Source organism: Carcharhinus amblyrhynchos, chromosome 13 (genome assembly GCF_965287045.1).
Source record: "Carcharhinus amblyrhynchos chromosome 13, sCarAmb.v2.hapA, whole genome shotgun sequence".
Taxonomy (NCBI): domain Eukaryota; kingdom Metazoa; phylum Chordata; class Chondrichthyes; order Carcharhiniformes; family Carcharhinidae; genus Carcharhinus; species Carcharhinus amblyrhynchos.
Window position 1 is genome coordinate 28,715,530 of NC_137336.1, and position 9,626 is coordinate 28,725,155.

A 9,626-nucleotide genomic window follows, 5' to 3' on the forward strand; every position below is an offset into this window, starting at 1 on the left:
GAGAGTGAAACAACGCGGCCCCAAGGCCCCCCTCCCCAGCTTACTGCTTGCAAACGTCCAATTTCTGGAAAACAAGCTAGACAAACTTAGAGCCAGACTCACTTTCCAACGAGAACTAAGGGACTGCTGTGTGCTCTGTTTCACGGAGACGTGTCTCACTCCTGCTTTACCGGACTGTGCTCGACAATCAGAGAGCTTCTCAATCCATCGAATGGACCGTACAGCGGCCTCAGGCAAGGCTAGGGGAGGTCGGGTCTGCTTCTTAGTCAACACCTCATGGTGCCTGGATCTAGCAACACTGGCAAGTTTCTGCTACCCGGACCTAGAATACCTGACGCTAAAATGCATCTCAAGAAAAAGGGACGCTCTGAAAACTTGTGCTACCGAATAAGCCTGTTGGACTTTAACCTGGTGTTGTGAGACTTCTTACTGTGCTATACAAGAAAGCCTTCATCCTGTAGCATCAAAGATGTCAAAAGACAATAGCAGACCAAGCTAGCCACACCGACAAGGTCCACAAGACATAAAAGGCTATAAGATGAAGGCATGTAAAATTGTCAGCTCAAACGCACCCCTCCCTGATGAGCTCAATGCATTCTACACTTGTTTTGAGCAAGAGGTCAACAAGAGTATACCCTCCACCCTGGTAACCCTGGATGAACCTGTATCTGGGATCACCGTTGCAGGTGTCAGGGCAGTTTTCTTGAAGGTCAACCCTTAGAAAGCGACTGGCCTGGATGGGCTACCCGGATGAACATTCTGATCCTATGCGGATCAGCTGGCCGGGGTATTTGCAGACATCTTCAACCTCTCTTTACAACAATCTGAGGGCCCTATCTGCTTCAAGAAGATGAAGCCTGGTACCTAAGGAAAGCCAGGCGGCATGCCTTAATAACTATCGTCTGATAGCTCTGACATCCATCATTATGGAGTGTTTCGATAGGCTAGTCGTGGCACGAATCAATTCCAGCTTCCCCGACTGCCTGGATGTACTGCAGTTTGCCTACAGCCGCAATAGGTCCACAGCAGCCACCATCTCCCTGCCCTGTGCTCAACCCTGGAACACCTAGATAACAAAGTCACCTATGTCAGACTCCTATTTATTGACTACAGCTCAGCCTTCAACACCATTATTCCTATGAAACTCATCTCCAAATTCTGAGGTCTAGGCCTCGACTCCTCCCTCTGCGATTAGATCCTGAACTTCCTAATTCACAGACGACAATCAGTAAGAATAGGCAATGACACCTCCTCCATGAGCATCCTCAACACCGGTGCCCCACAAGGTTGTGTCTTCAGCCCCTTACTATACTCCTTTATACACCAATGACTATGCGGCCAAACACCCCTCCAACTCAATTTTCAAGTTTTCTGAAGACACTGTTGTAGTGGGTTGGATCTCAAACAATGACAAGACAGAGTACAAGAATGAGATAGAGAATCTGGTGAGCTGGTAGGGTGACAATAATCTCTCCCGCAATATCAACAAAAGGAAGGAGATTGTCCTCGATTTCAGGAAGCGTAGAGAAGAAAATGCCCCTGGCTACATCAACAGGGACGAAGTGGAAAGGGTCGAGAGTTTCAAGCTCTTTGGTGTCCAGATCACCAACAACCTGTCCTGGTTCCCCCATGCTGACACTATAGTTAAGTCCCCCAGTGCCTCTACTTTCTCAGAAGATCGCATGTCCACTATGACTCTCACTAACTTTTACAGATACATTATAGAAAGCATTCTTTCAGGCTGTATCACAGTTGGTATAGCTCCTGATCTGCCCAAGACCGCAAGAAACTACAAAAGGTCGTGAATGTAGCCCAATCCATCACGCAAACCAGCTTCCCATTCATTGACTCCGTCTATACTTCCTGCTATCTTGGCAAAGCAGCTAGCATAATTAAGGACCCCATGCACCCCAGACATTCTCTCTTTCACCTTCTTCCATCAGGAAAAAGATACAAAAGTCTGAGGTTACGTACCAACCGACTCAAGAACAGCTTCTTCCTTACTTTCATCAGACTTTTGAATGGACCTACCTTGCATTAAGTTGATCTTTCTTTACACCCTAGCTATGATTGTAACACTATATTCTGCACTTTCATTTCCTTCTCTATGAACGATATGCTTTGTCTGTATAGCGCGCAAGAAACAATCCTTTTCACTGTGTACTAATACATGTGACAATAATAAATCAAATCAAAGGGGGGAAAGAAAGATCAACTTAGTGCGAGATAAGTCCATTCAAAAGTCTGATGGCAGCAGGGAAGAAGCTGTTCTTGAGTTGGATAGTACGTGATCTCAGACTTCTGTATTTATTGTTGAACAATTTTGTGACAATTGATTAGATAGTGTGAGGGATACCACTCCACATCAAGCATGGGATAGGTGAGGAGGCAGCAAATCCCAAGTCTACCTCAGCAGAATGGGAATTGAATCCGTATTGTTGGTGTTATTCCGATCAGCCATCTAGCCAAGTGAGCTAACTGGCCTTCTTCCAGCACAGTGCATTTGGAAAGAAAACACACTCTCTTTTAAGAGGTACAAAATTAACAACTCTAAACCTATTCTCTTCAAAATCCACAAATCAACATTTTTTAGGGATATTATTGTCAATGGCAAAAGTTTCAACTTCCCCTGCCCATACACAGACAAGTCAATTGTAGCACCTTCCTACCTTTCTCAACAATTCTAAATATTGAACACATCATAAATCAGCGATTACATTTGGAACCTTCTTGATTGATATGGCTGTGTGTCAAATGTATGTCATGTGGTTACCATTGAATCATTTGGGTGTGATGTGGCAGTCCAATTCTGTCTCTCAAGTTTGTGCTTTAGTGTTCAATTCTATGCCAAGCATCACCTGGTCTGGCTCATCCTCCATTTACTGTAGGGGAAGACTGTCGGTAGAGAACGTGTACAATTTACTGCCTCTGTCTTTTTTGGCTAGCTGAGCTTTTTGTTTCGCTTGCCTCTTCCAGTCCGCTTTTCAACAGTCAGGCACCAGATGTCATGGCCATCCATGAGTGTCTCTCACTTGTCAACGTTCATCACTTTCACATTACACTTGTAGCCAGTGGTGACCTGTGGCCAGTACACCGTAGAGAAGGTCATTGGAATACAGTCATCATCCATCTGGTGAACATGGCTAAGTCAACATAAATGTCATTGGCTTAACAATAGAAATATAGAAACCCTACAACACAGAAAGAGGCCATTCGGCCCATCAAGCCTGCACCGACAGAATTGGACTGCCACATCGCGCCCAAATGATTCAATGGTAACCACATTACACACATTTGACACACAGCCATATCACCCAGGCCCTGCCACCATATCCCTACATATTTACCCACTAATCTCTCTAATCTATGCATCTCAGGACACTAAGGGCAATTTTAGCACGGCCAATCAACCTAACTCACACATCTTTGGGCTGTGGGAAGAAATTGGAGCACTCAGAGGAAACCCACGCAGACACGAGGAGAATGCGCAAACTCCACACAGACAGTGACCCAAGCCGGAAATTGAACCCAGGTCCCTGGAGCTGTGACGCAGCAGTGCTAACCATTGTGCTAGCGTGTTGCCCAATGAGTATAATCTGAAGGAATTGGCATGCTCCAGGACCTCCGAGTTCGTGACCTTGTCCTTATAGAAATGTTGAGTATACATCTAAGTGGAAGTGGAAACTGTTCAGCCTTTCCCCCTGCATGGCATATGTTGTCCAGACCTCACTACGGTAAAGAAGTGCTTGGTAGCCAGGCAGTTTGAAGTTCTCAGTCAGGTTGCTGTTGCTCTACACTCTCTTACTGCAGCGTTTGCAATATGTATGTTGATTTCTGCATCAAGTGACAGATTGCTGATGAATTTGGAGTCTAGATATGTGAAGCTATCAGCAACTCCAGTATCACACTGTCAATGCCTATCAGTGGCGGTAAGGCAACATTTTGGAAAACATTTGTCTTCCTTATGCTGATTGTCAAACCAATCTCTTTATGGGCATGAGAGAGTCTGTCCATTTGCTGTGAAAATGGACAGACTCTCACATATTCCTCAGCACAGAAAGCATGCTAACCCTCATTAGCCACACATTAGACACATCAAATTGACCTGTTCGATAGATTGGGTATTATAATCACTCAGAGCTGAGGGTGACTTGCTTCCACACTAAAAATGAGTTCACTGGTGTTTGAGGAATCCAATGTGCAACCTACAGTCTCTGTCACAGGTGGGGCAGACACTGTTTGGAGGAATGGGTGGGAGGGGTGACAGGTTGCCACATGCTCCTTTCTCTGTGAATACTTGGCTTCAGCTTGTCTTGGTGATGAAACTCAAAGCATTCAGCTCCATCCTGATGCTTTTCCTCCATTTGAAGCTGTCTTGGGCCAGGGATTCCCAGGTGTTAGTGGGGATGTTGCATTTTTTCAAGGAGGCTTTGAGGATGTCCTTGGAGAGTTTCCTCTGCTCTTCTGGGGCTGTGTCAAAGCTCTGAGTAGAGTGCTTGTTTTGTGAATCTTGTGTCGGGCAGATGATGTGCCCCGCTCAGTGGAGCTGAATGAGTGTGGTCAGTGCTTCATTGCTCAGGATGTTGGCCTGAGCGAGAATACTGATGTTGGTGTATCTATCCTGCCATTGGATTTGCAGTATCTTGGAGAAGTACCGCCAGCACTGCCTCCACAAGGTTTTGAGCTGCTTACTGTACATATTCCATGTCTCTGAGCCATATACAAGGGTAGCTATCACTACTGCTCTGTAGACCATGAGCTTGGTGTCAGGTTTGAGGTCCTAACCTTCAAACACTCTCTTCTTTAGGTGACTGACACAGCTCACTGAAGGTGGTGATGCAGCTCGTTGTTGATGTCTGCCTTTATTAACAGTAGCTCCCAAGGTACGGAAAGTGATCGAAATTGGCAAAGGCCTTGTTTTGGGTTTTGATAACTGGGGCCAGTGCTGTGTGGCGGTGGCACATTAGCAGAGGGACTTTGTCTTACAAATGTTTAGTAAAAGGCCCAAGCTCATGTACACCTCGGTGAAGGTTTTGACAATGACTTGGATCTCAGCCTCCAAGTGTGCGCAGATCTGTGATAATATTGATTTAACATTTAGCCTTCAAACATTTACTTGTTACGTAATCCTTTTTCATTGCTTCAATAGCGACAGAGTATTTTTAACGTCTGCCAAGTTTAAAAAATATTCTTTTGACTACATGGCCACTCTTAACCCTTCTCCTTAATGTTACTGAGTACTTTGTAAAATGGTTTCATTCCCTGAATCAGTATACTTATAACAATAAAAGCTGTAACAATAAAATTGAAAACCCAGTTGATTTTTGCAGTAGCTCACTGCATGAATCAGAAGCTTTGGCAAGTGTCTGACCCGCCCGCTCTTTGGAGTTGTGTTCATTGCATTCCCTCTCATCATTCACTTCAACGTGCTGTTAAATCTCTCCACTAGTATTCCTTGTGACAAGAGCTTAATATTGCATTTCTCATCATTGAGCAACTAAAACAGGGCGTCACGGTGGCACAGCGGTTCGCACTGCTGCCTCACAGTGTTAGGGAGCTGGGTTTGATCCCAGCCTTGGCTGACTGTCTGTGTGGAGCTTGCACATTCACCCAGTGTCTGCATGGGTTTCCTCCCGCAGAACAGAGATACCTATGTTAGGTGGATTGGGCAGTTTTGGCGATTGGTGGAGGGGAGGCCTGAGTTAGATACTCCTTCAAAGGGCCAATGGGCCCTCTGAAGGAGCCTCTTCTGCATTGTAGAGATTCAATGATTCTATAAAGCTAATACTTTCGTCATAGAGGATTTCTTCTGGAAACACAACACTTTTTAACATTGTTGATAATTGATTGTATGTGAGGGGCATAAATGATACCCAGTAACCTATATAAACCCTTGTCAGCATCATTAAGACATACCCCTTCCATCAACTGCCCTGATTTCCTGGAGAAACAATGGCCCTACTATATTTATGTCCACCTGTTTAAAAGGCTCACTGACTATTGGCAGGGCAGTAAATTCACTTGCATTTAAACCCCAGTTTAATGTTCCCTGGCATTGTTCACTTATTCACAATATGTGACTACATCCCAAAACATTCAGCCAACGCATAATGGAACAGTAAATTATGGTTTGTTTGCTTTAATTCTTGTTGCCCAGATTTTTTTAAAGGCTGCGCTGCTAAGTATTGCAACACTTCTGGCTCACTGCCATTTCATCATTTAGGACAGTACTTCCCAAACTATTCCAATGTGACTCCATTTTAACATTTGAAAATTAACAATGAGCCCAGCAAAAGCAAAAGAACAATAAGGCAGCAGAGGAACACTCATTATATCTTCACTGAAGTTCACATGTTATAGATCAACATGTAATGACACATCATTGAAAATGAACACCTCAGTTTGTAAAGTAATTTGTAAAAAATGTTGTTATTTTATGTACTCACATAGCTTTCAGCCAAACTCTACATATTCCTCCATGACAAAAGATTCAGTGAAGCCTCTCATCTCCCACCCTCATACACACATTGAAATCAGCCCCTCTCCCTGGTGGTCACATAGTGGTATTGTCACTGGGTTCATAATGCAGAGTAACTAAGGGTAATGCTTTGGGGACCTGGGTTCGAAACCCACCATTATAGGTGGTGAAATTAGAATTCAATAAAATTCTAATGGTGACCATGAAACCATTGTCAATAGTTGTAAAAACTCATCTGGTCCTTTAGGTATGGAAGCCTGCCAGCCTTACCTAACTCCAGATCCCAGTCTGATTGACTCTTAAATGACCTAGCAAGCCACTCAGCTCAAGAGCAATTAGGGATGAGCAACAAATGCTTGCCCTGCCAATAACATCTGTATAAATAAATATAAAAAACATGCGCGCGCGCGCACACACACACACACACACACACACACAAAGGTTTGTGCACACATGTTCCCTTCCCAAACGCCTCCCTCACTCAATCTCTCATTCATCAACCCCTCTTCCCAACCAGCTCACCCAGCAAATCTTTTTCCCAACCCACTTCTCCAAACACTCACTGACAATGAGACAATGAGACGTCTCCCCCAGAACCCTTCCCTCACTCACTCTGCAGCCCATCTAACAAAGCCCCAGCACCACACATAGATACACACATACACCCACACATGCCAACACAGACAAACATATGAACACACACAGAGACAAACATGCAAACACAATCAAACGCACACAGAACACATGTGCACACAAACACGGATGCATGCACACAAGGCTCACACCAGTGAGCCTCACATCTGTGGGTGGGTAAGTTGTTGGAAGGTATTTTGAGAGATTGGATCTACAGGCATTTAGAGGCATTTATTTGTCATTTATATTAATGATTTGGATGAGAATACAGGAGGCATGGTTAGTAAGTTTGCAGATGACATCAAGATTGGTGGCATAGTGGATAATGAAGAAAGTTATTTCAGATTGCAATGGGATCTTGATCAATTGGGCCAGTGGGCTGACGAATGGCAGATGGAGTTTAATTTAAACAAATACGAGGTGATGCATTTTAGTACATTGAACTGGGGCAGGACTTACTCAGTTAATGGTAGAGCATTGGGGAGAGTTACAGAATAAAGGGATCTAGGGGTACATATTCATAACTCCTTGAAAGTGGAGTCACAGGTGGACAGAGTAGTGAAGAAGGCATTCAGCATGCTTGGTTTCATTGGTCAGAACATTGAATACAGGAATTGGGACATCTTGTTGAAGTTGCACAAGACATTGGTAAGGCCACACTTGAAATACTGCATGCAATTCTAGTCACCCTATTACAGAAAGGATATTATTAAACTAGAAACAATGCAGGAAAGATTTACTAGGATGCTACTGGGACTTGATGGTTTGAGTTATAAGGGGAGGCTGGATAGACTGGGACTTTTTTCTCTGGAGTGTAGGAGGCTGAGGGGTGATCTTGTAGAGATCTATAAAATAATGAGGGGTACAGATCAATTAATAGTCAATATTGTTTCCCAAAGGTAGGGGAGTCTAAAACTAGAGGGCATAGGTTTAAGGTGAGAGGGGAAAGATACAAAAGTGTCCAGAGGGACAATTTTTTCACACAAAGGGGGGAAACAAGCTGCCAGAGGTAGTAATAGAGGCAGGTACAATTTTATCTTTTAAAAAGCATTTAGATAGCTACATGAGTAAGATGGGTATAGAGGTATATGGGCCAAATGCAGGCAATTGGGAGTAGCTTAGGGGTTTTTAAAAAAAAAGGGTGGCATGGACAAATTGGGCCGAAGGGCCTGTTTCCATGCTGTAATCCTCTATGACATACACAAACATACACACACACACACACACACACACACCATTCCCTCTTCCTGAGCCATTTTTGGTTAATTTGCCTTTGCCTGGGTATTGGAGGTTAAGAAGCCTCCTGTATAACAGGCAAACAGGTGCAGAAACACAGCAAGGTTTGAAGCCACCAATCACTTTTGCTGCTCAGTTTTGTGATCGTCTGATTTTTCCTGCATTCAGTCAGCAACTGAGTTACACTCACTGGCCTCCACCGGCAAAAAGTTGGCATACAAATATCCTGGGCCCACTTAAATTCACCGTTAAAAGTATTTTCTCATGTTAAAGTGTGGGCTCACCATCTGCATTTTGCTGTTTGGCAATATTGATCCAGTGGATTCAGGTTGTCATGCCAAGCCTTCAGACCAGGCAGTCTCCTCTCCACAGTTACTACTGCTTCCTTGGAGGAGTGGGTGCTTGCGACCCCAAATGTGACTTCTCTAATCATATCAGGGGTCATTACTCAAGTTTGTGAACCCATGTTTAGGAGCTCAATGACAAACCAGCAATTCAACTCTTGGCTCAGTACTGTCCCCTAATGCCTCACACAGTCTTGACTACTTGGTGCCAACTTCCTTCGTCTTTTGGCCAACTATACCTTGCATGATTCTAGGCCCACAGGTTTATTTCCAGAAAGAAAATTATATCATGAGTAATCACAGCAGAATCTTTTTCATTAGGGGTGTTACCCCTCTCCCAGTGGTTGGGGCAACCTTTGGTCATGTAAAGCATAGCCAGCATCCACCTTCTACAGCTCAGTTCGCTTTGCCACAGTTTGGGTGTGTTGTCCATCCCTTCCTCGACACTAAATTACTGCCAGCACATATATCCTTTCCTACGAGTCAAGTAAGAATTATTGCCCCTGACATCAAGGCAGTATTTCACCGCGTGGCATTAAGGAGTGCTACTAAAACTGAAGTCCAAGAGCATCAAGAAGAATACTCTTGTTTATAAGGAAGACACCAGAAATGAAAGGTTTTGACTGAGGAAAAGCTAAACTGGCTGGGGATATTTTCTATAGGAAAGAGGAGGTAGAAGGACTTGTCTTCTGTGAAAATCTCAATGTTGTAGCTTAGACTGGGAAACACAGCAGATGAGGAAAATGGAGGGGGCCCTATTCCCTGTAACAAAAGAATGTGAAATTTCAACCAAACCGAGTAGAGGATGAAAGAGAGTGAGCACTCCTAATGGAAAAATAAAGGAAGGTGAAATTAAAGCAAGTTTATTTTTTTGAAAGGACATTTGGGAAATTCCATGTTTGCGAGTCACCAGTTCCTGAGGGTGTGCTCTCCAG